Source organism: Muntiacus reevesi, chromosome 20 (assembly GCF_963930625.1).
Source record: "Muntiacus reevesi chromosome 20, mMunRee1.1, whole genome shotgun sequence".
In the NCBI taxonomy this organism is placed as follows: Eukaryota; Metazoa; Chordata; class Mammalia; order Artiodactyla; family Cervidae; genus Muntiacus; species Muntiacus reevesi.
Genome location: NC_089268.1, coordinates 17,914,013 through 17,938,531, shown reverse-complemented (window position 1 = coordinate 17,938,531; position 24,519 = coordinate 17,914,013). Strand labels below are relative to the sequence as shown.

General features: G+C 45.6%; 1 protein-coding gene across 13 annotated transcripts in view; it reads left to right on the top strand.

The window, feature by feature from the left end:
* Window positions 1-6,051: 6,051 nt before the first annotated feature.
* Window positions 6,052-24,519, top strand: part of TRERF1 (transcriptional regulating factor 1) — a 205,910-nt gene continuing 187,442 nt past the window's right edge. For 8 of the 13 annotated variants that reach the window (XM_065912923.1, XM_065912929.1, XM_065912928.1 and 5 more), the window contains exons 1-2: window positions 6,397-6,551; window positions 6,983-7,067. The gene's annotated coding sequence lies outside the window, so the exon portion shown is untranslated. Of the gene's footprint in view, window positions 6,119-6,213; window positions 6,344-6,396; window positions 6,552-6,665; window positions 6,707-6,982; window positions 7,068-24,519 lie in introns of those variants that run through there. The other 5 variants (XM_065912920.1, XM_065912921.1, XM_065912919.1 and 2 more) reach the window with 5 other exon arrangements.

Here is a 24,519-nt window from a genome sequence, read left to right as displayed (position 1 = left end):
AACCACTGAACCGCCAGGGAAGTCTCAGTTTTTAAGAAACTCTCCTGAACAGTCACCTTTAATATAAAGCATTATACAGAAAAGTTCACTTCTTTGAAGATTTACCAAATATATTGTCTCATCTTTTCTCTGAAATGCAAATTTTTTCTCAAGAACAAACTTTCATTCCAAAAGGGGGTCATATAAAAAAAAATTCCAACTGTTTAAATCCAGAGCACAGAAAAATTACTCCTAGAACAATACACAGAATGTTCATTGGGCCTAAAACATTTCATTTGTTTGTGGATCGGCTACATTTCTATTCATTTGGGGTCTGTTCTTGAGATAGGCAAATAACCAGTGTGGCCACAGACATGAGCCTTCTCTTGTGAAAGCCAACAACAGAATTGCTTAGATTTTTAGTCTGGATGGCTGGAAGGGCCTGAGAGGTCTTAGATACCCAGACTACAAATGAGGAAACTCAGAACAACATTTCTGGACTGGGTGACAGAACTGATGCACAGAGTTGAGAGTTTTGTCCAAGGTATCAGATCCCTAATCCATGCAGTTTGGAAGTGGCTCTATGAAAACACACATTTTGGGGGGAAATTGGCCCCCCATTTTAATGTGCCTGCTCCTGCATCACCCAGTCCTGCCGTTTTCTTTCTTGTACATTGTTCTTTGGGTGCTGAAGTGGGGGAGGGTGCTTAATAATTACCTGTCTGCTTTCCTCTCTGTGATGTTCATTTCTGCCCCTTCCCTGGTTTACCTGCCAGACACAGGTGTTGCTCCAAATGTCTTATAGTAACAAAACTGCCATCTTTACCTATCTCCTATCAGCCAGTACTGTATTATTTCAACAATTAAAAAAAAGTTCATAGTTACTGATAACGTTTCAAGTAATTAAATAAGCCTGATCATTTTAAATTTCAGTGCTTTAAAATATAGTTATTTTATTTTAGCCTCCAACCAATAAAAATAAATGGAAAAAAATTTTAAAAATATAGTTATTTTATTTTAAAATTTATTTCAGACTTATTTGAAACATTCAGCAGAAGTAGGATAAACAGTATTATAGACAGTTCCACCAACTATCCAAACTTTGCTAATCTTATTGTATTTAACTTTTAGGTTTGGGAGAGAGGCCTGGGGTATTTGAAAATAAATCCAAACCATACTTTCATCCTAAATTCTTCATTATGCATGAAAAGATAAGAACTCAAGAAAAAACATAACCACAGTACCATCATCAAGTCTAATAAATTAATAATTTCTTGACATCTATATCAAGTCGACATTTCCCTGATTGTCTCAACAATGTCTTTTAAACAATTGGTTTATTCTAATCAGAGTCACACAAGATCTAAACATTACATTTGGTTTACTATGCCTTTTAAAAGTCGTTATTCACAGGCATTTGACTTTCACTTCATTTGACCAAGGAAAAATTGTATGGTCCCAGTTCAAAGGTGGGTGAACTGGGGCTCAGAAAGGTTAAGAAATCTTTCCAGGTTCTCATTGCTTGGGGCATGACCCAGAATTTGAATGAAGAGCTGCCTTAGGCTTCCCTGGTGGCTCAGGTGGTAAAGAATCAGCCTGCAATGCAGGAGACCTGGGTTCAATCTCTGGGTAGGGAAGATCCCCTGGAGAAGGAAATGGCAACCCACTCCAGTATCGTTGCCTGGAGAATTCCATGGACAGAGGAGCCTGGTGGGCTACAGTCCATGGGGTCACAGAGTGACTAATGAGTGACGACTGAGTGACTAACCACAATTTAAGTCCCCAAACTCCTTTTTATTCCTTCCCCTTCAGGCTACCAAGGTTTTTCCTGCATTGCAGAGAGGTAAAAGGCCTAGTGGTTAAGGGAGTGCTTGGGCTCAGTTTGGCCTGGATGCAAACTGGAGCAAGTTACATAATCTCTCTGATCCTCCACTTCTTTCTGCATCTGTAAAATAAGGTTAATGATGATGGTTTGGGGCTGATAAAATAAGAGAAAGCACATATAGAATTTAGCATAGTACTAGGCACATAGAAAGTACTCAGTAAACCTTAGTTATTATTTTTAGTGTAGAGGAGGAGAAAGAATCACAAGGTGTTTTCTGCTTTTGTCAGTAGCCCAGGAGAGGTGGTTCATCACTTTAGGATTGAGTCTGAAGGGGTTAGGGAGTTGGGAGTACAGGGTTGATTCTGCCTGAATTGGAGAAAAAAGCCCTGGACATAAAAATTTAAATAGGCATCAGAAGAGTTCTCCAGAGACCTCAGCTGGAAAACAGTTGAACATGTCTTCTGACCTTCCACAGAGGGAAAACTGGTGGGGAGTAGAGATGGTAGGAGGGAGACATCTCAGTGTTTATTCGAATTTGGAACCACTATAAATGTGTCAAACAAATTCTAAGAAAATGAATTGCATTGAAAAAAAACCCCTCTTAACGTGGGGGTAAATGCTGAGAATGGGAAAACTAAGATCTAATGACAATAATAATAGTAATAATAATAATAATGAAAGTGAAAGTGTTAGTGACTCAGTGGTGACCAACTCTTTGCAACCCCATGGACTGGGGCCCACCAGGCTCTTCTCTCCATGGGATTCTCCAGGCAAGAATACTGGATTGGGTTGCCATTTCCGTCTCCAGGGAATCTTCCCCACCCAGGGATCGAACCCCCATCTCCTGTGTCTCCTGCATTGGCAGGCGGATTCTTTACCATTTGAGTCACCAGTGAAGCCCCCAAACAGAATCAATGCCTGGAGGTGGCAGGGATCAAACCCCGGGCCTAATACATGCAAAGCATGTACTCTACCCGTGAGCTACACCCCTCTCCTGCCCCCTTACATTTTTTGCAGTCCTAGGAGGGCTTCTGTCATCTCAGGCAGGTTTCCCACCAGGATGGGACTATTTCAACCTGACACTGATTTCAAAGATCCAAGGCAATATTTTAACCTTAGTCATCCTCCCTCTGACACTCATTCTGAGAGTCCAGAACCAGTGCTCCCATATTTGGGGTTGTTGAGGGCTGAATCTGTTGGCTAACTAAAATCCTTTGTAATGTGTATTGTTTGTGCATTTATGGGTGCTGTCAACGTTTACTAGGCCCTAGGCAGTTTTTGATGGTAAGACTCTGAGGCCCTGATTAGTTTCTCGAGTCCTTGGGAAGGGAGGGTAAAAAACCCCACTCACAAGTAACCAAGAACTTGCCTAGACTCTGTTCTAAGGCCTTTACATGTACAAACTCATTAAAATTTCACAAAACACTACACTGCAGGTACCATTATTCTGATTTTACAGGCAAAAAACTGAACAAAGTGGGGTTAAGTAACTTGCCTAATAAGGTCAGAGCCTGCCCGGCTAACCATTGGGCTTACTACCTCTCTGTTGGCAGTGGGCTAAGCATGTAGGGGGTCCTTGGAAGGCAACACGGGCATCCTAGGCTGTAAAGCAACAATACTTTAGGTCCTCAATCCTTCCTTTTAGCTTAGGAGCAAGAAAGACCAGGGTATCAATTTCTTCATTGACCCTAGGCAGGTTACTTACTCCCTTCCAGTCTCAGCTTCCTTATCTGCCCCAGGGAGGAGTTTTAGATTAAAAGACCCCTCCCTGCATTACAAGTGTGGGTGTGTGCTGGGGGTGGGAGGTGGTGGGGCTGAGGTTTCTGGGCGGTACTGCCTTTCCTAGGTCTCTTGAGGAAACAGGGTGTTTTGAGGTTTTGTCCTCGTCAACTCCCACCCAGGAGGTCCGGTCCCCAGGCAGTGATGGCGCTCAAGCTTGGCTATTCCTCCTCCACTTGGAAAAGGGCTGCCACTGCGGCCAGCCTCGGCCACAGCCCGGCTGCCGCGAGGTCGAGGGTGGGTCTTTGCTCTCTGAGGGAGTTACAGCTGAGGCTGTATCCTTAGGTAGGCTTCTTGGAGGTAGTGACATTGAGTCGAGCCTGAAGGTCTAGCAGGAGTTAGTAGGAGGAGGTGGAGGGGGAAGGGTTACCCCCGCCCCCAGCCACAGAACAAAGAAGCTCTACCCGGCTTACAGTAGAGGAGGAGGGGCCGTGAGAGTGGAGGGCTGTAGGCACGAGATCGCGCGGGGGCTTCGGAGCTTTATTCTAAGAGCAGCTGGGAGGGGTTTGACGGAGTGTAGTCCGGAGTTGTAGGAAGACTCTTCTAGACACTTAGGAAGAATGGGTCGGAGGGGGGCAGGAGGCCATCGCAGAAAGCAGTCGGGTTGGAAGATGACCTCCGACTGAGGAATCAGAATCTTTCTCAAACCCCACGACACTGTGCGCTGTCCCTCGACTTTCTTTGCTTCTGTGGAAGGGCTCCGGCCAAAGGCTCATAGAGCGAAAAGAGCGCAGAGCCCCCTCTTCTTTCGGGGGCTCTCTGGTCCAGGTGCCCCAGAATTGATAGGGTAATGCGGGAGAACTCGACACTGCTGAAGATGGAGAACCGTTACCCCTCAAAATACAGAAAAACCTCGGCCGCTTTTGGCAGCAGCCTCCTCCGCCCATGACCTCATGCTTTAAGCTCCCATATAGCCTTCCCCCGCCCTGTCCACACCCGGCGCCCGAGTGGGGGTGGGGGACAGTGGCGAAGGTCCGGGGAGCGGGGGCACCTTATTTATACTGCCCGAAGATTTGGGGGGACGGGCGCAACGATTTTCCCATAGTGAAAAACGCATGGTTTAACTTTCTCCGGAGCAAAAAGCACTCGCTGTCTTGTGGGACTTCAACGAGAGAGATGCCCCGTACCCGGCTCGAGGTGGTCTATACCACCCAACCATCTTTGGTTCACGTTTCCTTGAACCCGTGAAGCCTCCTGGAAAGGCTGGCGTCCCGGGATGGACCGAAAGGCCGGCTGCGCCTTCGAGGGACCAGGGGGCTGTCCGGCTCTCGCCCCCCTGGCGCCGCCGAGGTTTGAACCCTTGGCTCGCCTTTCAGCCCGCGCCCTGCCCCCTGCTCGCAGCTGCTCTCGGCTCGGGTGCAGCGGTTTCCCCCGCAGAGGAGGAGGAGGAGACTGAGTGAGGAGCGGCTCCCGGCTCGGGTTTCCGCACCAATGCCGAGCAGCCCCGGGCGGCCCCCGGCGGCCGGCCCTCCTCCCCGGCACCACGTTCCACAGTCATGGCGCACGAGGAGGGGCGAGCGCGCGCCGCGGCAGCACCCGCGCCCCCTCCCCTCCGCCGCCCGGTTCCGGCCCCTCTCCTAGGCAACCTCCCTCCCCGGCCTGCTGCGCCGCGGAGATGGAGACCCCTCCCCAGAGGGCTGCCGTTCCAGCGCCGACTGCAGCACCCGCTCCCCGCCCCCATAGGGGCGGAGGGATGGGAGCCGCGCGCTTCGCGAACCTCCAGCCCCTTCCCGGGAGCCTCAGCCCCTCTCCCAGCCCCATCGAGGCCGGGTGCAGTGGTGGGTAGGCGCAGACCGTCTCATCGCAGCCCACCCAGACCTTGGCATTTTTGCAACGCCTTAAAAAATAAACAGAAAACCCAAACCCCAGTCGTTAGATTGCAAAGCGCGTTACAATAATCGGGATGGCTACGCAGGAAACAATCCTGCACTGGTCCGGGTCTCGAGCGGCAGCTCCCCGGCCACGCCGTCTTCTGGGGGCCTGGATTTTCCGGCCTTGCCGGAGACTCTGCCACGCCCCGGGGCTGACAGGTCCCGCGCGGGGCAGCAACTTGGTCCGCACCCCCTGCCCCATCCTCGCCCAGAGTCTCGCCAGCCTACAAAAGGTGCAGCCTCACGCACAAGCAGAGCACACATAATAAGGTCGACAGCGCACCGCCGGGGAGACTGCGAACAATGCGCCGGGCGGCCCGCGCCCGCCAGAGCGCGGCGCCCCGGGGGACAGGGGGCGCGGGCGGGGGCCGCGGCGGAGGACCCGCCGGCCGCGGCGCTGGACACCTTACTTCCTGCTTCCCCGCCCGCGGCCAGACCCAGCTCTGCGGAGGGATATCTCTCCCCTCCTCTGTCCCTCTCTCTCCCTTCCCCCGCCCCCCCTCCTTTTTGCTTCTGCTCCCCCCCCTCCACCACCCCACCCCGCCTTTCTCCTTTTGCAAGAAAATAATTTGACAGTCGATTTGCTGACAGGGGAGGAATTTGCATCCTGGATTAAAAAAAAAAAAAAAAAAGGCCGAGAGGAGCTTGGGAACGGTTGCTAGGGGTGGGTAATGGGTGAAAAAAGGGGGGCGCCGGGGAGCGGATAAGGAGGGTTAAGGGAGGGGGCGAGGGTGGGGAGCAATGCAAAAGGTAAGGCCAGGTTACCGCGGCTCGGCCCCGAGTGGGCTGCGGCCGGGGGAGGGGCGAGAGATACATATGTATTTCTGTCTCCCTAGCACACCCCCTTCCCTCTAAGCGATGGCTGAGAGGCGGTGCATGCAGATGGGGAGTAAGTTTCCTGAAGGGGAGGGTGGATGCACGCGCGCGGCCCCGCGCTGCAAATTTCCACCGGGGAGGGAGAGTGGCTGGATGCGGAGAGTTTGGAGTTGCTTGCAGCGGAGGGCAGGAAGGGGAGCAGGGCCGGGAAAGGGGGCTGGCGGGCGCTATATCTGGGAGTAAGTTTCCAGGATCGGGAGAGCCTGCACGCTTGCTCGCTAGTAAGTTTCTGGCCGGGGAGGGCGCGTGGGGCGGAGGAGAGGGAGGGGTGCATGTATACAGAAGGGGGGAGGGGGGAGCAGATTTCCTGCGGGGAGGCTGAATGCATATGGAGAGTAGATTTCCTGAAGGGAGGGTGGAGGCGTAGACGGACCGAGTAAGTTTCTTGCTGGGGTGGTGGCGGAGCTGCTGGGTTGGTGCTTTGGAAACCCAGCGCTTCCTACCCGGGGTGGGAAAGCACGCTGTTGGGTGGCGGGGGGTGGGGTGGGGGGAGCGAAGGGCCAGGTTCCCTGCTGGGGAGAGGGGCTTGCATCTGGGGAGTATGTTTCCTGGCGGAGCGATATTTGTTTACAGGCTGAGGGCAGTACTGTAAGTGAGTAGCGCTTCGAGAAGACGGCTCTGACATAAATTAATATTGAAATTACTCCATCAGCTCTGCTCGCCCCTCATCTCACCCCCCAGGCGAAGACTGGTCTTCTTGTCGGATTGCCCATGCACTTGTTGCAGAAACAGCCAAGGTAGGCAAGAAGCTTATTAAGTTACATAAAAAAAAAAAAAAAATTAGTTGGGGGATGCTCCGTAAGAAGACAGGGGAGGGGAAGGAAAAAGTGGGGGGACGGATTAGGAGACGTCTCCCCCCACTTTTTTACTTTCAGTATGTTCGCAGGGCCTTCTCTCTGCTTCCCTTCTTCCCTCTCCCCTCTCCGCGCTGCAAAGCATCCCAGCAAAGGGGGAGGGGTGAGGTGGGCGCTGTAATTGGCAGCCCCAGCTTAAAGAGTGATGGTGGTGGTGAAGCTTGCAATTGAAGGTTGTGCTGTTATAAGGCCTTCATTCTTCCAGCCAAGAAACCGCAGGACTCTAGGGATGTGCCTTTTGGGGTTTTTGACATGATGCATATGTGTATGATACGCTCCTGTGGGCTCTTCGGGGGCTGGGTACTCCCCAGAAGTTAAAGTGGCCACCCAGATGGGAGAAAGGTATAAGGGAGTAAACCTACCCCTCCACGCCCCAACTTCAGTTCGGGGAGGCTGGGAAGTTACTGCTGGTGGTCTAAAGAAATAGATGTTTAAAAAACAGCACAAAACCACCCATTCACTGGCAGAGGCCAAGAGCACCTGGCGGGCAGCCTCTGGCCGGCACTGGGCTGGGGCATGTGCGCCTGCCATCCTTAGGTTAAAAGAAAATGACTTCTGGTTCCTCCGTGTGCCTTCGAGTGGCCCGTTAGAGCCAGCTTTGTGGAAACTCTTCCCCACGCTAGACGCGGCTTTGGCAAGTGAACGTGTTGAAGCGGGTTGCTAACAGCATGGCCCCGGCTGTCTCGTGAAGTGCATGGAAGTGATGCTTACGAATGACGGATCCAGGGATGGCTGAAGAGTTCTTTAAAAAATGCCGGCTGTTTGCACTTTTTAGCAGGCCATGGAGCAGAGCTTTAAGAAAGGAGTTTTACATTGTCCCAACTGGTACCAACCTCCTGCATCACTTACTGTCACAGGAAAGCCGTCTGGTGATGGAAAAATGTGGTTTTGGTGCTCAGTGGAAGGATAACAAGGAGGAGTAGTCAATGCTTAACTAGTTAACCTGCCTTCTTTGCTTCTCTGTGCCTCTTTTCCTGGTCCTCAGCCTACTGGTTTCTGCAGAGTTGTAGGTCTTTGGCAGTCAGGTACCTTTATTATGCTGGAAGCTTTATTTATTTCCTTATTTTCCTTTAACTGAAGTATAATTGACTTACAGCATTGGATTAATTTTCGTTGTATAACATAGCAATTCAGTATTTTTATACATTATGAAATGATCACCACCATAAATATGCTAGGAATTTTAACTTGGTCAGGATAATTTTAGCATCAGGGATTCAAACCAAGACATGTTTAGTAGAGTCAGGGAGTAAACAGTAGGCAATGTGGTTAACTAAAGTTGATTAAGCTTTTTGCAGTTCTATAGACAAGCTCAGTACTAGCAGGGGAAAAAAATATGTATTAAAAAAATGAGCTCTGTACATGTTAGTGATGGAGAGTTGTTTTTTTTTTTCTTTCCTTCCTGTCATCAGATTTCCAGATTGAGAATTTGATATTTGGCAGCTTGAGAGTTGAGTTAGTTGGGAATTAAATATTATTGCCACTCATCAAGTGTTCCTAACTAGGCATTCGTTAAACAAATTATCTATTATTTTTCCCCTGCTGAAAATCTGAGACTGGTTGATGTATATGCTGGGAAGGTAAACAAAATCTTTATGTGTGTTTATCCCAGGGAAAGGGAATTATTTACATGTCTACCCTCAAGCCAAGAGCAGTCATTCTGTTTTTTTTTAATTTATGAGATTTATTTTATTGTCTTGCTTTGGCCATTAATCAAGTCACAGGAGCTTTTTTTTCCCTCTTCTGCTGAGAATGTTCTTGTGGTAATAAAGGTTTGAAGGCCCATGAATCATAATTCATTCTTTTAAAAATATTGTCAGGATTTGATTTATAGGAATTGATACAGGCAGTGACACACCTCTTTGGACTCCGCCCTTTTAGGCATGTCCATTTTCGCCAAAGAATTGTTTAAAAGACCTGCTTGACATCTCAAAAAAGAGCGTTTCCCTTCTGCTTTATGAGCACTGAGAAGATTAATTTTGTGGGTTCCATAGTAAGCATGGGTCTTTTCACAGCTTGGTAAGCAGGCTTCCACATAGCAGGCATGTGTTAATATCACATAGCGTTTATGTGAGCTTACTGTGAAAACAGTTGTTCTATGAACTGTGTGGAAAGTACTCAGTTTTGCCTCTTTTAACCCACTTGGGCCTGTGGTTTTTGTTGAGGTAGGAGCTTTCATTGTAAAAGAGGCGATAGTCTGTAGTGTTCTTTGCTGCTTATATAATAAAATATGTGGTCACAGAAACAAGACTTACTTAAAATTCTTTTTCTCCTGCTCTGATGGGTGGCTTGGTCCTAAGAATCAAAAGCATCGGTTTTTTGGGGGAAGTATGAGAATTCTCTATAAAGCTGATTAATCAGGAAATGGTAAAATTGTCTTGTGTTCAGCCATTGGCTCAGTTTACAGTATTTGTAAAATGACAAGAACTTTTAAGGTGGTTTGATTCTTAGGGCAGGAGGACAGGGTCACTGGAAAGAAAAGTGGGGAGGTTATCAGCATCTAACCATTTCTGAGCTTCAGAATTTTTATCTCAAAAATGCATGGTTTGATCCGTGAGTTGCATCCGTCTCTGAAATTCTGTGACTCGGTCTTGTGGAGAGGTCTCAAGAGATCTCCACAGTATGTCTCTTCCTGGGCCAACGGCCAGATTGCCTCATGGACTTGGGCGAGTTGATTAACTTCTCTTTTTGTCTTCTCCTGGAGAGAGTGGATTTATACCTTGGCATTCCAAAAAGGACTCTTGAGTGGCCTGGTAATCTTGACTCTCAAATGCAAGGGAAAAAAGTGCTGGGGGCGGTGGGGGGCAGTGGGAAGTGCATGGTTGAGTCCCAATTATATGTGGTAATAAAGAGTGGGGCATATAATCCCAGGCACCAAAAATAATTTCAGTTCATCTTGGAAGTTTTTCCCCTCCAGCCAACTGGTTCACCTGCCTAATTATGCCTGGTCAAATCTAAGGTTAATTGAGCTGTTATTCCCAGGCAGCAAGGGGAGTTAGTCCTGGGAGGAGTGGGAGAACCAGAACACCCAGAGTGGCTTTACCCACTTTCTGTGGAGACTTCACAAGTGGGTAATTGGGATTTGGTCATGTATTTGTGATAAGGTTCATAATAATGATATTGTATTACTGTCACCTCTATAATGTATATTTTACCACGGGCACTTTTGGGGGAAAAGCTCTTGTTGTTTTTATTGACTTTGAGCATTGACATGAGATGTAAGGATCCAGACAAGTGGTTCAGACCTCAGGCAGTAGAGATGGGTGCTGACTGTCCTACTCTAAAAATCGTTGAATTCAGCTCATTTTATTTCTGACCTCATGAAACTGTGATTTAGGGAGGAGAATCAGCTGAAATCTCATGGGTTAATAATATTTCTGAATTTGCATGTCAGAGGGGAACCAATGAAATAAAGGGGAGACTAAAACTTTGTTGATTTCTTTTGTGGGGAGGGGGAGACTAGAGCAACTGGAGATATTGTCGTGTTTTTCAGCTAGGGTGCCATATTAAATAATAATATAGTCCTGGTTATGTAAGTTTGATTCCATGGCTCTCTTAATAAACTTTTCCTCTGGGTTAAAGAAAATACACCACAAAAAACTTCTGGGATTTTGTCGAAAAATGTTTTAAGTTCTCAAGGCAGCTGCTTGTAGGGACTTCTGGTAAATTTGAGTTTACTGAAGAAACATGATTTTTGCTTTTTCCTCATGGAAGACAAGCTGGGGATGAGTGGGATATACTGAGCTGTTGGTTTAGTAACACTTAAAAAAATTTTTTTTTGATAGAGAGGAGGGGGGGGGAAGAACCTGTGCGCTTATATGGCTGGAGGTTAAGTTATTTTCATGCTGTAACTGGATCTGGTTTATAAATGCATACATTTGGCAGCTATTTATTGAGCACCTACTGTTTCCTAAGCACTGTGTTACTGCTTTGGGTATATACTGATAATTAAAAGAGACATTATCATCTTCCTCTATGCATCCCCTACTCTACCACTTATTCTGCAGTCCAGAGGGGAGGCAGACACGTAAAGAAATATATCTTGCAAAATGTGATAAATGCTCAGATGAAACCACAGGGGGCAGTGACCTGGACTTACTTAAAGTAGCCTCAAAAAGCCTCTCTGGGGATTGGGAGTGGAGGAAAACAGGGAGTATCAGGCAGAGCAAGGAAGTCTATGTGGAAGAACTTGGTGCGGGGATGGGGGTAGGACTAAAAAGAGGCAAGGTGGATAAGGGGGAGGGAGAGAGGGCGTCTGAGATGATCCTGCAGAATTCCAGGCCTCGTAAAGGTTTGGGTTTCATTGAAGGGCAGTGGGAAGTCACCGAAGGTTTGTAATGGGAAGTGACATCCCCTAACTTATGTTTCAAGGGGATGGTATTGGTCGAGAGGGCAGGTGTGGAATTAGGGAGTGCAGTAAAAGGTACTTGGAGCAGGCCACGTTGGGGAGGTGACAGGAGTTGAATGCAGGGGAGCAGGTGGGTGTGAGACACATATGAAAGGTAGAATGGGCAGGGTTTGCTGATGGATCTGGTGGAGGGTGAGGAGGAGAAATCCAACGAGGAGGTTTCTGATGGGGGCAGTTGCATAGACACAGGTGGTGCTCTTTGCTGAGACGGGGGTAAAGGAGAGTCCAGGAGGAGACTCAATCGATTTCACTTTGGGCACTGCCAAGTGTGAGATGCCTGTAAGATGGAGATGTTAAGCTTGCAGTCTGTTACAGCATCCAGCCCCAGAGGAATGGCCAGGCAGGAGACCAAAATGTGTGAACCATCAGCCAAAGGGTGGTATTTAAATCCAGGAGACTGGATGAGGTGCTCTAAGGAATCTGTTGAGAGGGAAGAAAAGGCTGTGTGTGTGTGTGTGTGTGTGTGTGTGTGCATGTGTGTGTGTGTGTGCGTGCGCATGTGTGTTTGGGCCAGGAGTGTGTTAAATGTTTCACGAGTTTAAGGCCAGAAACGTCACCACTAGATTTGGCAAAATGGAAGTCACTGGCGACTTTGCAAAGAACAGTTTGAGTGGAGCAATGGTTTAGGTGGGAGCAAAATTGGAGGAGGTTGGGAGGGCAATGGGAGGTGAAGAACCCCAGAATAGCATGTGTAGACAACTTTGGGGCAAAGTTTGACTGTGAAAGAGGGGCAGAGAAATGGAGGGGGAGTTGGGAGGATGTGCATGTAGAGGGAAGGGTTTGCAGGTGCTACTGGTCTATGTGTGTGATGATGGGAAAGGTCCGGGGAGAGGGAGGGATTGATCCTGAGCAATGGGTGGGGTCAGCCTGAGCAAAAGTCCTTGAGAAAGTCTGTAGGGAAGATCTGGCCTTGGTGGGAGGAGGGAGGGACACTTCCTTCATGATGACGGGGAGGGAAGAGCCAGATGGAGTGAAGGTGGCCGTGAGGGAAAGCTGAGGAGCTGCTGGGGCAGCTACCTGCTCTGTCTCTCCAGGCTGAGGTCCCATTCCCCTTGGGCAGGGGTTTTGGGGTCGGGCTCTGACACCAGCCAGAGACGATAAGGGTTAAGACTGCATCAGAAAATTGTACTGCGTTTTCTTTGAACATTTGACTGCATTATGGAGCAGTACAGAGGCAAGACAGGATTCTTTCGCTTGGGGAAAAGAGTCTTCAGTTAGAGTAATTTGAGCTCGCGTTAGACTGATTTGAAAACTATGATTGGGAAAAGACATCTGAGCTTTGCAGTCCTATTCAAAAGTTGGTGGGCACTGGTGTCATACGTTTGGAGCGAGAAAAAATAAAAGGCGGAAGGGCTGTTTCTTCTTCAGGCGGCCTTTAACAAAAATTTGCTGTAGCCTGCGCCGGTGGCCCCATTGATGGGGACTGTGGCAGGTGAGTGCGCCAGGAGAGAGTCAGCAGATCTGGGTTGGGGGTCCAGCACCGTCGTGTGGCTCTGGACAAGTCAGCCTCCGAGTCTGCCTCCGCATCTGTAAAAAGAAGGTGATACCATCTGCCGCCTCTTCTGTGAGAGTTGTGAGGATGGAATCAGATAATGTACGCAAAGTGCGATGTAAACTGTAAGCGGTGTGGCACATGGGCGGCAGCGAGGTGCGGTGATCTTCAGCCGGATCTCTTTTTAGTTGTGAAACCTGGCAACCAATGAACAACTTCCCTCGGTTCCCCAAAGCTTCTGCTGAAACCCCCCCCTCCCGGTGTTCTGTGTCCACTCTCACTCTTGCTCCCTGCTGGGAGCCGCCTTCTGTTTGGGGTTTTCAAGTCCTCAGTGATTTCTTTCAGTGAAACTGCTCTTACTGCCGGAAAGCTGGCATCAGCAGGGCTGGCTGTGAAATGCCAGTCTTTGTAGGTTCACGGTCTGATTCCATATATAGAATTTGAGACCTGCCCACTCAAAGGGCCAAATGAACTTGTTCTGTGAACTTGGTACAGGGGAACCTTGAACCCACAGAAGAACGCCAACAGAGGTCCAGTGGTCTTAGCAGTGATTCATTCACCTTCTGAATTTGTTTTGCAAATGAGGACTGTTGCATAAAGCTGAGTCTACCTGAAAACAGTCCTTAGCACTCAGTCTTACTCTGTATGCTGGAAAGTAATTTCTAGTTTTAAAAAGTAACTGGTGCTTCTTACTAATCGGACCCCTGGCCTCTGCCTCAGAGGTTGAGGCTTTATTTATTTCAGAATTAATTTTTACTATGAAACGCTTTAACGCCCACAAAAGCAGACAGACTAGTATAATGAACTCCCCTATACCCATCTCCTAGATGCAGAAGTTAGCGAGATTTTGCACACCTGTGGATAAGGGGACTTCTTCCTGTATTTGTAAAATAAACACGAGTTGTCAGTTATGAGAGATCAGTAGAACCGATATCAGTTTGGTTTCATAGAGAGGGAAAATAATCAACGAGAAATCAGAGAAAGAGAGAGAGAGAGGAAATGGATGATGTCATTGTAATAACTAGTGTTTACCTAGCATGTTATAGGTCCAGAGCCTCTTAGGCATGTCTTATTTTTAACTGTCTTGCAGCAACCATAGGAGGTAGCTTTTACTTTAATTTTACAGCTGAGGAAAGTGAGGCTGAAGAAGTAGAATTGAAAAAAATATAAATAAGTGATTAACCCAGAGTCACATGTCCAGCCAGCATCTAAAGCCCTAGTTTAATGCCAGAATTTGAATGGCCTCCAAATTTTGTGTACCCTCAAACAGATAATGCTATATAGTATTCAATAAGAGTTGTGGTACAGAATAAATGCTAAGGATTCTGGAAACCAAGAGGATCCTCTGGGAATTTGGGGGTTAGAACTCCAAGGACCTTAGAACTCCAAGGAAATATTCAGATGACTTAATCATGTTTTGGGCATTACATTTTTCAAAAAATTCAATTGTCTGGCTCATGCTGTAGCACACAGCTTTAAGCCTGCTTTGTGATGAAAGCCAAAAAACTTGACTTTAACAGATCTAGTGGCTATTCTTCGTCCGCCTCTTACTTTCAGCCCTGGCCCCTCTATGGGCTCCTCCGTGGTCATTTCTATAATAGAGGTCTTGGCCTTCAGTCTGCAGGCTCTGCCTTTGAACAACTGGGCCTAGAGCAGGTTGCTACCTGGAGAGGCTTCCTGGGGGCCCCTAGGGTTTCTTTGTTTTATCAGAGGCTGTAACAGAGGCTGCCCTGAGAGCCTGTCCTCGTCTTTGGGAAACCACCTCCAGTCCTACTTCTTTGAAAGCTTTTTAAAAAAGGAAAAGGAAAAAATAATGGAGTCAATACCCAAGGAGTTTTAATAGGAGGGTTGTTTGAGTCCTCTCTGTTGTCATCACAATGGGAGATACCCGGCTCCCTTAAAATTCAACTGAAGGCTACCCGTAATGAGCTGATTCTCAAGTGCTGAGACCTGTCCACTTCTGTGTTTTAATTGGGGGAACACACGTGAGCTGAGGGGTTTTCAAGGGGAGCCAGAGTAGGTAAGGACATTCGGTGGCCTCTTTCCTTTTGAAGGGTCTCAGCTTTTTTAGAGACCAGCATGGAATTCAGACAGTCTCACGGTGCAGCTCCTCATTCCTGAAGTCTTTCTTGAGGGCTCCATGGGCCTGGGCCTGGGCCAAACTGTGGGGTGGGCTGCGGGGGTTGCTGGGGGGGTACCCTTGGGCCCCTGCAGCCCTTGGCTTGCAGGACTGTTGTTATCTTGACCACTGGGCGTGTCTTTCACTCCTTCTAGACTGCCCTGGGGAGGCCAGAACTGGGTCACCACTCAATTCTGCACCCCCAGCACCTAGCACAGAGCCTGGCGATGGTTAGTACAGTACAGTGTAAATGCTTCCAGATGCTTTGTTGCTTCGGTTTTGCCTCTCTGGTTCTCTCCCCATCAGTTCTTGGTGGAGGGAGAAATCCTGGCCTCTATGCCACCAGGATCAGCTCTTGTAGCCGCTGAAGGAGACCAGACCAGAGAAATGTTTGCTGCCCCCTTGCCTTTCTGGCCTGGCAGGCTTTAGCTGGGATGGTTTAACTGAGCTCTCAAATGCAAATGTGGCCCCATCCCCCCATCTCTTTTAATAAGTGACATTTTGTTAAATCAGTTATTCAAGGCCTTATCTATATTTCTGTCTGTGCTGGCTTAGTCAAAATAGGAAAGAGTGAATATTAGATTTCTTCACCACCGCCCCCCCCCCTTCCCCTTGGAGCAACTCTACGTAAGATTTCTGATAGGGGAGGGGTGCTGTGTCCTTGAAGAAGTAAACGCTGCCTGCAGAAAAAATGTGGAGGGCTTTGACTTGTAGCGAATGCTGTTTTTCAGCAGCTGTGATTTTTCCATTTTTCTTTTTCTTTCTGTTTTGATTAGTGGAACTCATTGTGCTCCGGGGTTGGGATTGTGGTGGGGGAGGGCGCAGAGGGAGCGACATTTACTGGGAGAGCTGGAGTTGGGGAGGAGGAAGGAGAGAGAAGGGATTTATTGAAAATATATGTCTACTTCTGCTATGATAAAGCAGCAGGCATGTAAAAATGCAACGGGGAAATCATTATTGTGGTAATGTAGGCAGAGCTCCGCTTTCTCATTAACGGAGCTTAGCCCACGTGGAGGAGGGGGCTGCCGGGCTGCTTTGAGAGTTGGGGTATTCAATAATAGCAGAAACTCAGGGGATTGTCCCCATCCCCCCCCCCACCCCCTCCAGCTGCTTTCTCCTTTTCTTTCTCCAATCAGTCTGTAACCTTTTCCAAGCGGCTTGTTGGATTTCACGGTCTCCGTCCTCACCCCTGCCACCCCAAAATGCTGTGAGGACTGTTTAATTTTTAAAGTTAGAGGGAATTAAAATAAATTTTCTCCTGGGAACTTGAGGAGATTTTTGGCAACTGTGTTGTGAGTCAGAGGTTGGATTATATCCCTTGCATCTGGGGGAGCATCAGTGAAGAGCCGATTGAGAGGCTCAGGAGTTTGCATATGCTGTGGGGAACCCAAGTGAGGGGTCCACATCGCTTTAGGAGTGGTAGCTATTGCTTATAGAGAGCTTACTGGGTGTCTGGTTTATAGCGTACCCTGTGCTTATAGAGAGCTGACCATGTAGAGTGTCAGGCATCTCATCCGCACAGTTGTAAGAGGCAGACATGATGCCTCAGTCTCAGGAACTCATTTAAGGATATTCAGGGGCTACATTGCCCAGCTGGTCTCCAGAGCCAGGACTGACTCCAAAGACTGGCTCCTGATCACTAGGCCATGCTGCCTTTAAAAATTGGCTCATCACCGTCCTTGTACAGGCCTCTAGATTCTAGGAATTTGGGGAAAATAGAGCCACCACGAGGCATGCAGATGATCAGTAAGGGTAAAGTGCTCAGGGCGATTCTGAGAGCTGGTGCCCTCCTGGACAGAGCTGGCATTCTAAGATAGGTCAAGTTAGGGGCTCACGTCTTTGTTAGAAGAGGTGAATGCCCCCCCCCCCCCCCATTACCTGCCAGGCTGTGGTCCAGTTGCTGATAACTCACTTGTTCATCAGGCATTTATTGATTAGCTCCCATGTGCTGGGATTGTTCCAGTGGCTTGATGTACTAGAACAAGTAAGAGAAGGTTCTCAAAATCTAGTGGAGGACTGTTAGAAGAACATATATAGAACACAGAAGAAGTATGATGATACACAGTGATGCCTCCCTAGGAAAAGACAAAACTTCAGAAATAGTAAGTAGGAGGGAAGTCTTCAGAGAGAGGTGGTATGTGGGTGGGTTGTGTGGGTTCAGGGGGTGCTTACAGCTAGACAAAGGGGAGGGGACAGCTGATAGTCTGATTAGAATAGGAAACCACATACAGTCTGGCCTCATTGCAGTACCACTTCTATTTCAAGGCTTACCCATCTAACTTTATTTTACATCACCCTTAGTTGAATGCTCTAGAACTGTGCCGTCCAGCATGGTCACCATTAGCTATTTGTGTCCAGTTAAATTTAAATTAATTTAAAAATAAATAAAATTTAAAATTCAGTTCCCCAGTTGCGCTAGCCATATGTCAAGTGCTCAGTGGCCACCCACAGCTAGTGACTGCCATATTGGAAAGCATCGATGTAGGACATTTCCACTAGTGGAGAAGTTCTGTCAAGAGAGTGCTGTCAAACTGTGTTCTGAGGGTTTTTCTAGCATGGAATGTCCTTTCCATTGCCCCTCACCTGGCTCACTCCCACTTCCTCTAGAGGCGTTCCCTAAACACCCAAGACAGGCAGGACTTCCATCTCCCTGTCCATCTGGATTGCAGCACTCCCCTCGTGTATCTTTCTTCCCAGCATGACTTTCAGCTTTTTAAAGGCATGAACTGGGTCTTGTTCATCTGTGTCATGTCTTGCTTATCACTGTATACCTAGCCCCCAGCTGGGGCCTGGCACATAGGAAGTTAATGACATTGCAGGTGCAGAGGCTGGAGGAATTAGCGAAGGATTGGGAGGTGGGGGCAGGGGCGGTGGGGGGGACTCCTGCCCTGGTGCCGTAGTGTGGAGCTTGATCTTGACCCTGTCGGCAGTGGAGGAGTCACTGAAGGGTTTGGGGTGTGGGTGGAATGGGGCCACTTCAGATTTATGTATTAGAAAAATTACCCTGAGAGGTGTGGAGGACAGGCTGGCTCTGCTGAGCCCGCAGGCTGAGAGAGAGCAGTTAGGAAAATGTTGGAAGCGCAGAGGTAAGAGGGCTAAGGGGTCTGGACTTCTGGGCTGTGGCAGTGATGTTGAAAGAGTAGCATTGCCATCTTGCCAAGTCAGGGCCTTCTGCCATTTCTTTCTCCATTTTATTTATTTTTAAAGTGTTTTTTTTTTTTAATTTTTGAATGTGGATGATTTTTAAAGTCTTTATTGAATTTGTTACAGTGTTGTTTCTGTTTTATGTTTTGGTTTTTTTGGCCATGGAGGCTTATGGGATCTTAGCTCTCTGACCAGGGATTGAACTCGTACCCCCTGCATTGAAAGGCAAAGTCTTAACCCCTGGACCACTAGAGAAGTGGGTCTCTCTCCATTTTAGATGCTCTTTTCCATTTCTAAGGGAAACCGCAAGAATTCTTCTGGGTCCTTGTACCCCTTTTGCTTTTGAGGCCCCCTGCCATGTACTGGGACCCCCCCCCCCCAATCCACTGTCTACTTGGTTGGTGACTGTCCTCTTTCCCCCTCCTCTGCTGCCCTATGCCTGCCTATTTGTGTCCCTCCAGGGAACATCTCACTCTGGGGCATCACAAGCCTCAGTTTGTGATCACATCCAAGTAGAAGTGCAGGGCTCACAGGCTGGGATTTCAGTCTCCTGTTTCTGCCAACTCGTGCCAGGTTCTTCTCTGAGGACACTTTTGGAGGCTTAAATTGAAGAAGGCTGTGTAGAGAGTTTTGAAAAGGAGCCTGGGATGTAACTGAGATCAATCCAGTCTCTGAGATAGTTAAGAGGGAACCAGGACGGTGGGCTTTAGAGAAGCATAAGAGGATTCTTTGCTTTCAGTAGATGAGGCTGTGTACTCTGGCTGTGGTGACCTCACATTGTGCACGTTTGGGGGCAGGATGCATTTCAAAGTGTAACAGCCCCCTAATAAGTGCAAATACACATCACCAGTTTACATATATTACCTCATTTAAACCTCAAAGCAACTCTATGAGAAAGGCATTATTATCCCTATCATACAAGTGAAGGAATGGAGGTACCAAGGGATGTAGTGATTGGGCCTGAACATGCACTCAGCTCTGCCCCAATTGTTCTACATGATTTTGAGGGGTGGTTAGTGGACAGACCTTTGACCAGAGCTGGAGTGGTGTTCATGACCTTGGGAAAGTCACTTCACCTTCCTTAACCTCCATTTCCTGAGATAGTCACATCTACTTGGTAGGGCCATTGGGAAGATGAATGGCAGAATATATGCAAAAATCAGCATCTCAACAGCCAGAGGGTAACCTGTATTTGTGGAATAGAAGTCCACAGTCTAGGCTCATCCCTCTTCTCTGATCAAAATGTCATGGCTCAGATTACAAATGTGCTCCTGATTGTGAGGCCTGGAGAAGACATGATTCAGGGATTTCTCTGGTGGTCCAGTGGTTAAGACCCCAACTTCCGCTGCAGGGGGCATGTGTTAGACCCCTAGTTGGGGAACTAAGATCCTGCACCCTGCAAGGGCCAAAAAAAGAAAAGATGATTCAAAGCTTTGTTAGAGCTAAGACTTTTTCACTGAAATTGTGTAAATGGTAAATGAAAAGAGTTCGTAAGACTTTGTTTTGGAGAAGGAGGCTGTAAATAGTACATAGTGATCATAGGGAATTCAGAAAATGTCGGCAGGTCTAAGGAAGAAAATAAAAATTGTCTTTAAGTTCTCTTTAATTTGTTCTTATTAACATTTTAGTAATTTCCATCCAGTATTTTGTTTTGAGTGTAGTCTAGTGACTAACAGTATATTAAGAGTATAAGTTCTTAATATAAGTTCAAACCCAGACTGCCTGGGTTTGAATTCTGGATCCTTCAGTTACTGAAAATAATAACAACAACTTGTTAGGACTGGTTGGGATGAGATGATACATGTAAAACATTTGGGGCTGTTCCTGGCAGAGAGTAAATTCTCAAGAAGCGTTAGCTATGATACTGTGCTTTAAAAATAGTATTGGGGTTATTTTGCATATGCTTTAATATCTAGTTCATTAAATATTCTTGGGAAGCATTTTTATTCTGAAATACTTGTTTAGTATCCTCTTATTTGGATTCTGTATGTAGCACATACTGTGTACCAGGCATTGGGCCTCCTGACTCAACTAGTCATTTTTATTAGAGATTTAGCTTACTTCTCATTTGTTATTATGTATTATTAATATTGTTTACTATATTATTTATTGTTTATTATACAATAAATAGTGCTTTGATGAACATAGATCATGGAACATAGATATAATATACATAGATCTTTGATCACATTTGGATTGTTTTCTTTGGCTAAATTCCTGGAAAGTAGAATTACTGTGTTAAAGAGAGTGGGTGTTTTTTAAGGTTCTTGATAATATTTCCTAATTGTTCTTCACACAGTTATAAAATTAATTTTCATTCACACTACCAGCATAATAGAGTATGCTGCATCCCCTCCACCCTAATATTACTGGTTTTCAAAAAATGGTCATTCTTGTGTAACATGAATTATTCTGTAAACAATATGCATTCTCTCTGGGGCTCAGCTTTTTCCTTGTTGCAAAGTGGAGTACAACTGCCTCTTGCTTGATGACTGTTACTTGTTAATTTAGCAAGCTCTTTGGATTTCTGTTATGAAAGACCAGATGACCCGAATTATTCTCAGAAGTGAAGTGAGAATTTCTTCATACTTATTGAGAAGGACTTAGGTGTGCTCTCTCTCACCAAACCTACATGAGTGAGTAGTCATTCCGTGCCCAGGACACAGGATATATCAGATAGTTGGTCAGTAGACAAGCAGCATTCTTAGAATAAATGTTGCTAATAATTGACTGCAGAAATACAGGATCTTGGTCCAATTTTCTAGGAATTTGTTCTTTTTAAATCTTTATAAGAAAATGAAGGTCACCTTCACCCCCTTCAAGTATAAGAAAATACTGTCTAGTGCTATATGAAACTAGATATTGAAGAAAAAAGTTGTTCTACTGAAAATGCCACAAAGTTTGAAGAAAATGAAAACCAGTCCTCATTCCATCATCTAGGTTGAACCTCATTCCATCATCTAGGTAGAACCTCTGTTTTAAAAAGTGCTTTTTTCCTAGTTTATTTTTTTTCCATAGATATACCTTTGCACAGTTGAATGCTTTGACTGTGATTTTTTTTTTTTTTTTTTAAGAATCTACCCTGAAGTGATCATTTCACCATTTTCTGGGCAATGCAAGCTCTTTAGAACACTTTGACTCTTATACCTTCTTTATATTCCTTTTGAAGTCTTGTTGTGATTTTAATTCTCCTAAGAATTTCTATCCTATAAAGTTATTGTAATATAATAAAAAACATAATTAAAATATAAAATAAATACATATATATTTTAAATATAAAATAGATGCATTTATATTTTAATATAAAATAAATATATTTATTTTAAAATATAAATTTAGGTCAAATAGGTATATTTCAATATATATTTTAATTAAATATATAAATCTTTTATTTATAAAATAACATAAAATTATCATAAGAATTTAATCCCATAAGATATTGTTTTTAAAAGTCAGCAATCTTTTAGATTAATTCACATATTTCCTCTTTTTGGTGTTCTTCATTTCTCCCTGTAAAAACATATACATGCTTTCTGCACAGATTAATTTTCTTTTATTTGGAGAATTCCCCCTTGTTGTGTGTGTATGTATGTGTATGCTGGTGTCACAATTCTCTCAGTTTTTGCTTGTCTAAAAATGTCATTTTTGCCTTTATTTTTGGAGGATATTTTTACTAGGTATAGAATTAGTCCTTTTAAGATATCATTCCATTGTCTTCTGCCTTTCTTCATTTCTGTTAAAAAGTCATCTGTCAGTTTCACTGTGATCGCTTTGAAATTAACATATTTTCCCCCTCTTTGGCACCATATTTTTAGCAGTTTTACTATGATGTACATAAAAGTGTGGTACTCTTTGTATGTGAGCCCTGTGGAGTTTGGAGAGCTTCTAGAATTCATGGGCTGTGTTTTTTGGGTCAGTTTTAGAAAAGTCTTGGGCAGTTCTTCAAATATTACTTTGCCCCACTATTTCTCTCATCTCCTTAGACCTCTGTACGTGTGTTAGACCATTTCATGGTATCCTGCATGTCCCGTGAGCTTGTTTTTGTTTATCTGTACTATAATATGAATATTTTTTCCTACTGTTCTATCTTCTAATTCACCTACTATCTCTTCTATTGTTTCTTTTTTGCTATAAAACTCATCTATTTACTTCTTAAGTTTGTTTTTATTGTTGGAAATATTTGATTTATGATAAAATATATCTTTATTTTTAATGATTGTGTTTTTCTCTTGGTTTGGGCATGCTTGGTCATTTTTGTCTGAATGTTGGGCATTTTACTTGGAAAGTATAGAGGTTCAGGCTGTATCACCTTGATTCATTTACGCTTGCTATTTCTGATTTGCCCTTACTTGTAAGGTGGGTATTTATTAGGGTCCCTTTTTCTTCATAGGCCCTGATCTCCAGATTTTGTCTCCTTGCCCCTGTGAAACTACTAAAATCTCTACTTACCTTTTAAGTCTTTTAATAGCTACTTCTTTTTTTTTAAATTAATTAGGCTACGTCAGGTCTTATTGCGTCATGCGGGATCTTTCTTTCCGGTGCGTGGACTCTCTAGCTGTGGCATGTGGGCTTTCTAGTTATTACACATAGCTGAAACCACCCCCCGACCTGCCCCCGGGGCCCAGTAATTGTGGCTCAGAGCTTACTTGCTCCATGGCATGTGGGATCTTAGTTCCCAGACCAGGGTTTGGACCTGTGCCCTCTGAATTGCAAGGTGAATTCTTAACCATCGGACCCCTTTTAATAGCTTGTTGTTGCTAGGTTCCCAGAGTCTAGCCTTGTACACACATTGGGTTAGGTGTCAGCCAACGTGTTGAGGGGAAACTGCTGTCGAATGTTGGGCTCACTTATGTGTGTTCTTTTTGTCTGGGATCTTGGCCTCTCAAATCCTGGCTGTTGTCATGGCCCTGAACTCCAGTTTCTGTCTTCTCAGTCCAGGGAGGAAGCTGTTGCAAGCTTTAATTTGCTGCCTTTTGTTTCACCTTAATGCTCCTTCTACCAAATCGGCAAATATCCTAAGGGGAAGCATTAGTACTAACATACATCTCAGAAGCTTCCCTCTCCTCTAAAAGCTTGGCTTAATTCCTAGCTGCCTCATTGTACTCCTATGTCACACCAGCAAACAGTTATTATTATCGTTATTGTTTTATATTTTATTTACCTTTCATGGTTGTTCTATACAGGACAGTTAGTTTCTTGGCAGTTATGTTATAATGGAGGCTTCTCAGGTGGCTCAGTGGTAAAGAATCCACCTGCCGATGCAGGAGAAAAGGAGACGCAGGTTCCATAGCTGTGTCAGGAAGATCTCCAGGAGGAGGAAATGGCAACCCACTCTAGTATTCTTGTTTGGAATTCCCGCAGACGGAGGAGCTGGTGGGCTACAGTCCATGGGGTCGTAGAGTCAAACACGACTGAGTGACTGAGCATGCACACAGACACGTATCATAATAGCTGAAAGCGAAGGCTAATTTTTGTATCCTTTATTATTTGACATTGGGAGTATTTTCCATGTCTTTTAAAAAGATCTTCATTAGGTGAGTTTTAATATCTGCCCAGAACTCTTTCTTACAGCTTTTATAATCTGCTTGACCATTCTATTGTCAGATACTTAGGTCATTTCCCATCAAACTCTTATATAAGTAATGGTGCAATCTTTGTGCCATAGTACTGTATTATTTTAAAAATACTACTTTAAAAGTATGGAATGGGAATGATCAGAGTTGAAAATATTTATCAGTATTGATTATTTTCATGCATATGTCAGGTACGGGAATAAAGCTGTAGTCTTTCTCTCAGATGTTTTAGAAGAAAGCTATCCTTTTTGAAAAAAGTGTTTTTCCTTCCTTCTTTTTTTTGATCGTGCTGCGCTACTTGTGGGATTTTAGTTCCCCTACCCGGGATTGAACCCGGGCCCTTGGCAGTGAAAGTGCAGAGTCCTAACCACTGGATAGCCAGGGAAGTCCCTTCTTTAAAAATATTCCTGTAATGCGTACCATGTATCAACATTCTTTTACATGCTTTAATATAATACTAACTTAAATTTTCCTAATAGCCCTAGGACCATAATGGTGAGGAATCTGGGGCAAGAGAGGATAGATAGCTCACTCAAGTTCACAAGATGACTCGTCCAAGGCCACACACTCTTCAGTGGCAGAGTTGGACTGTGCATTCT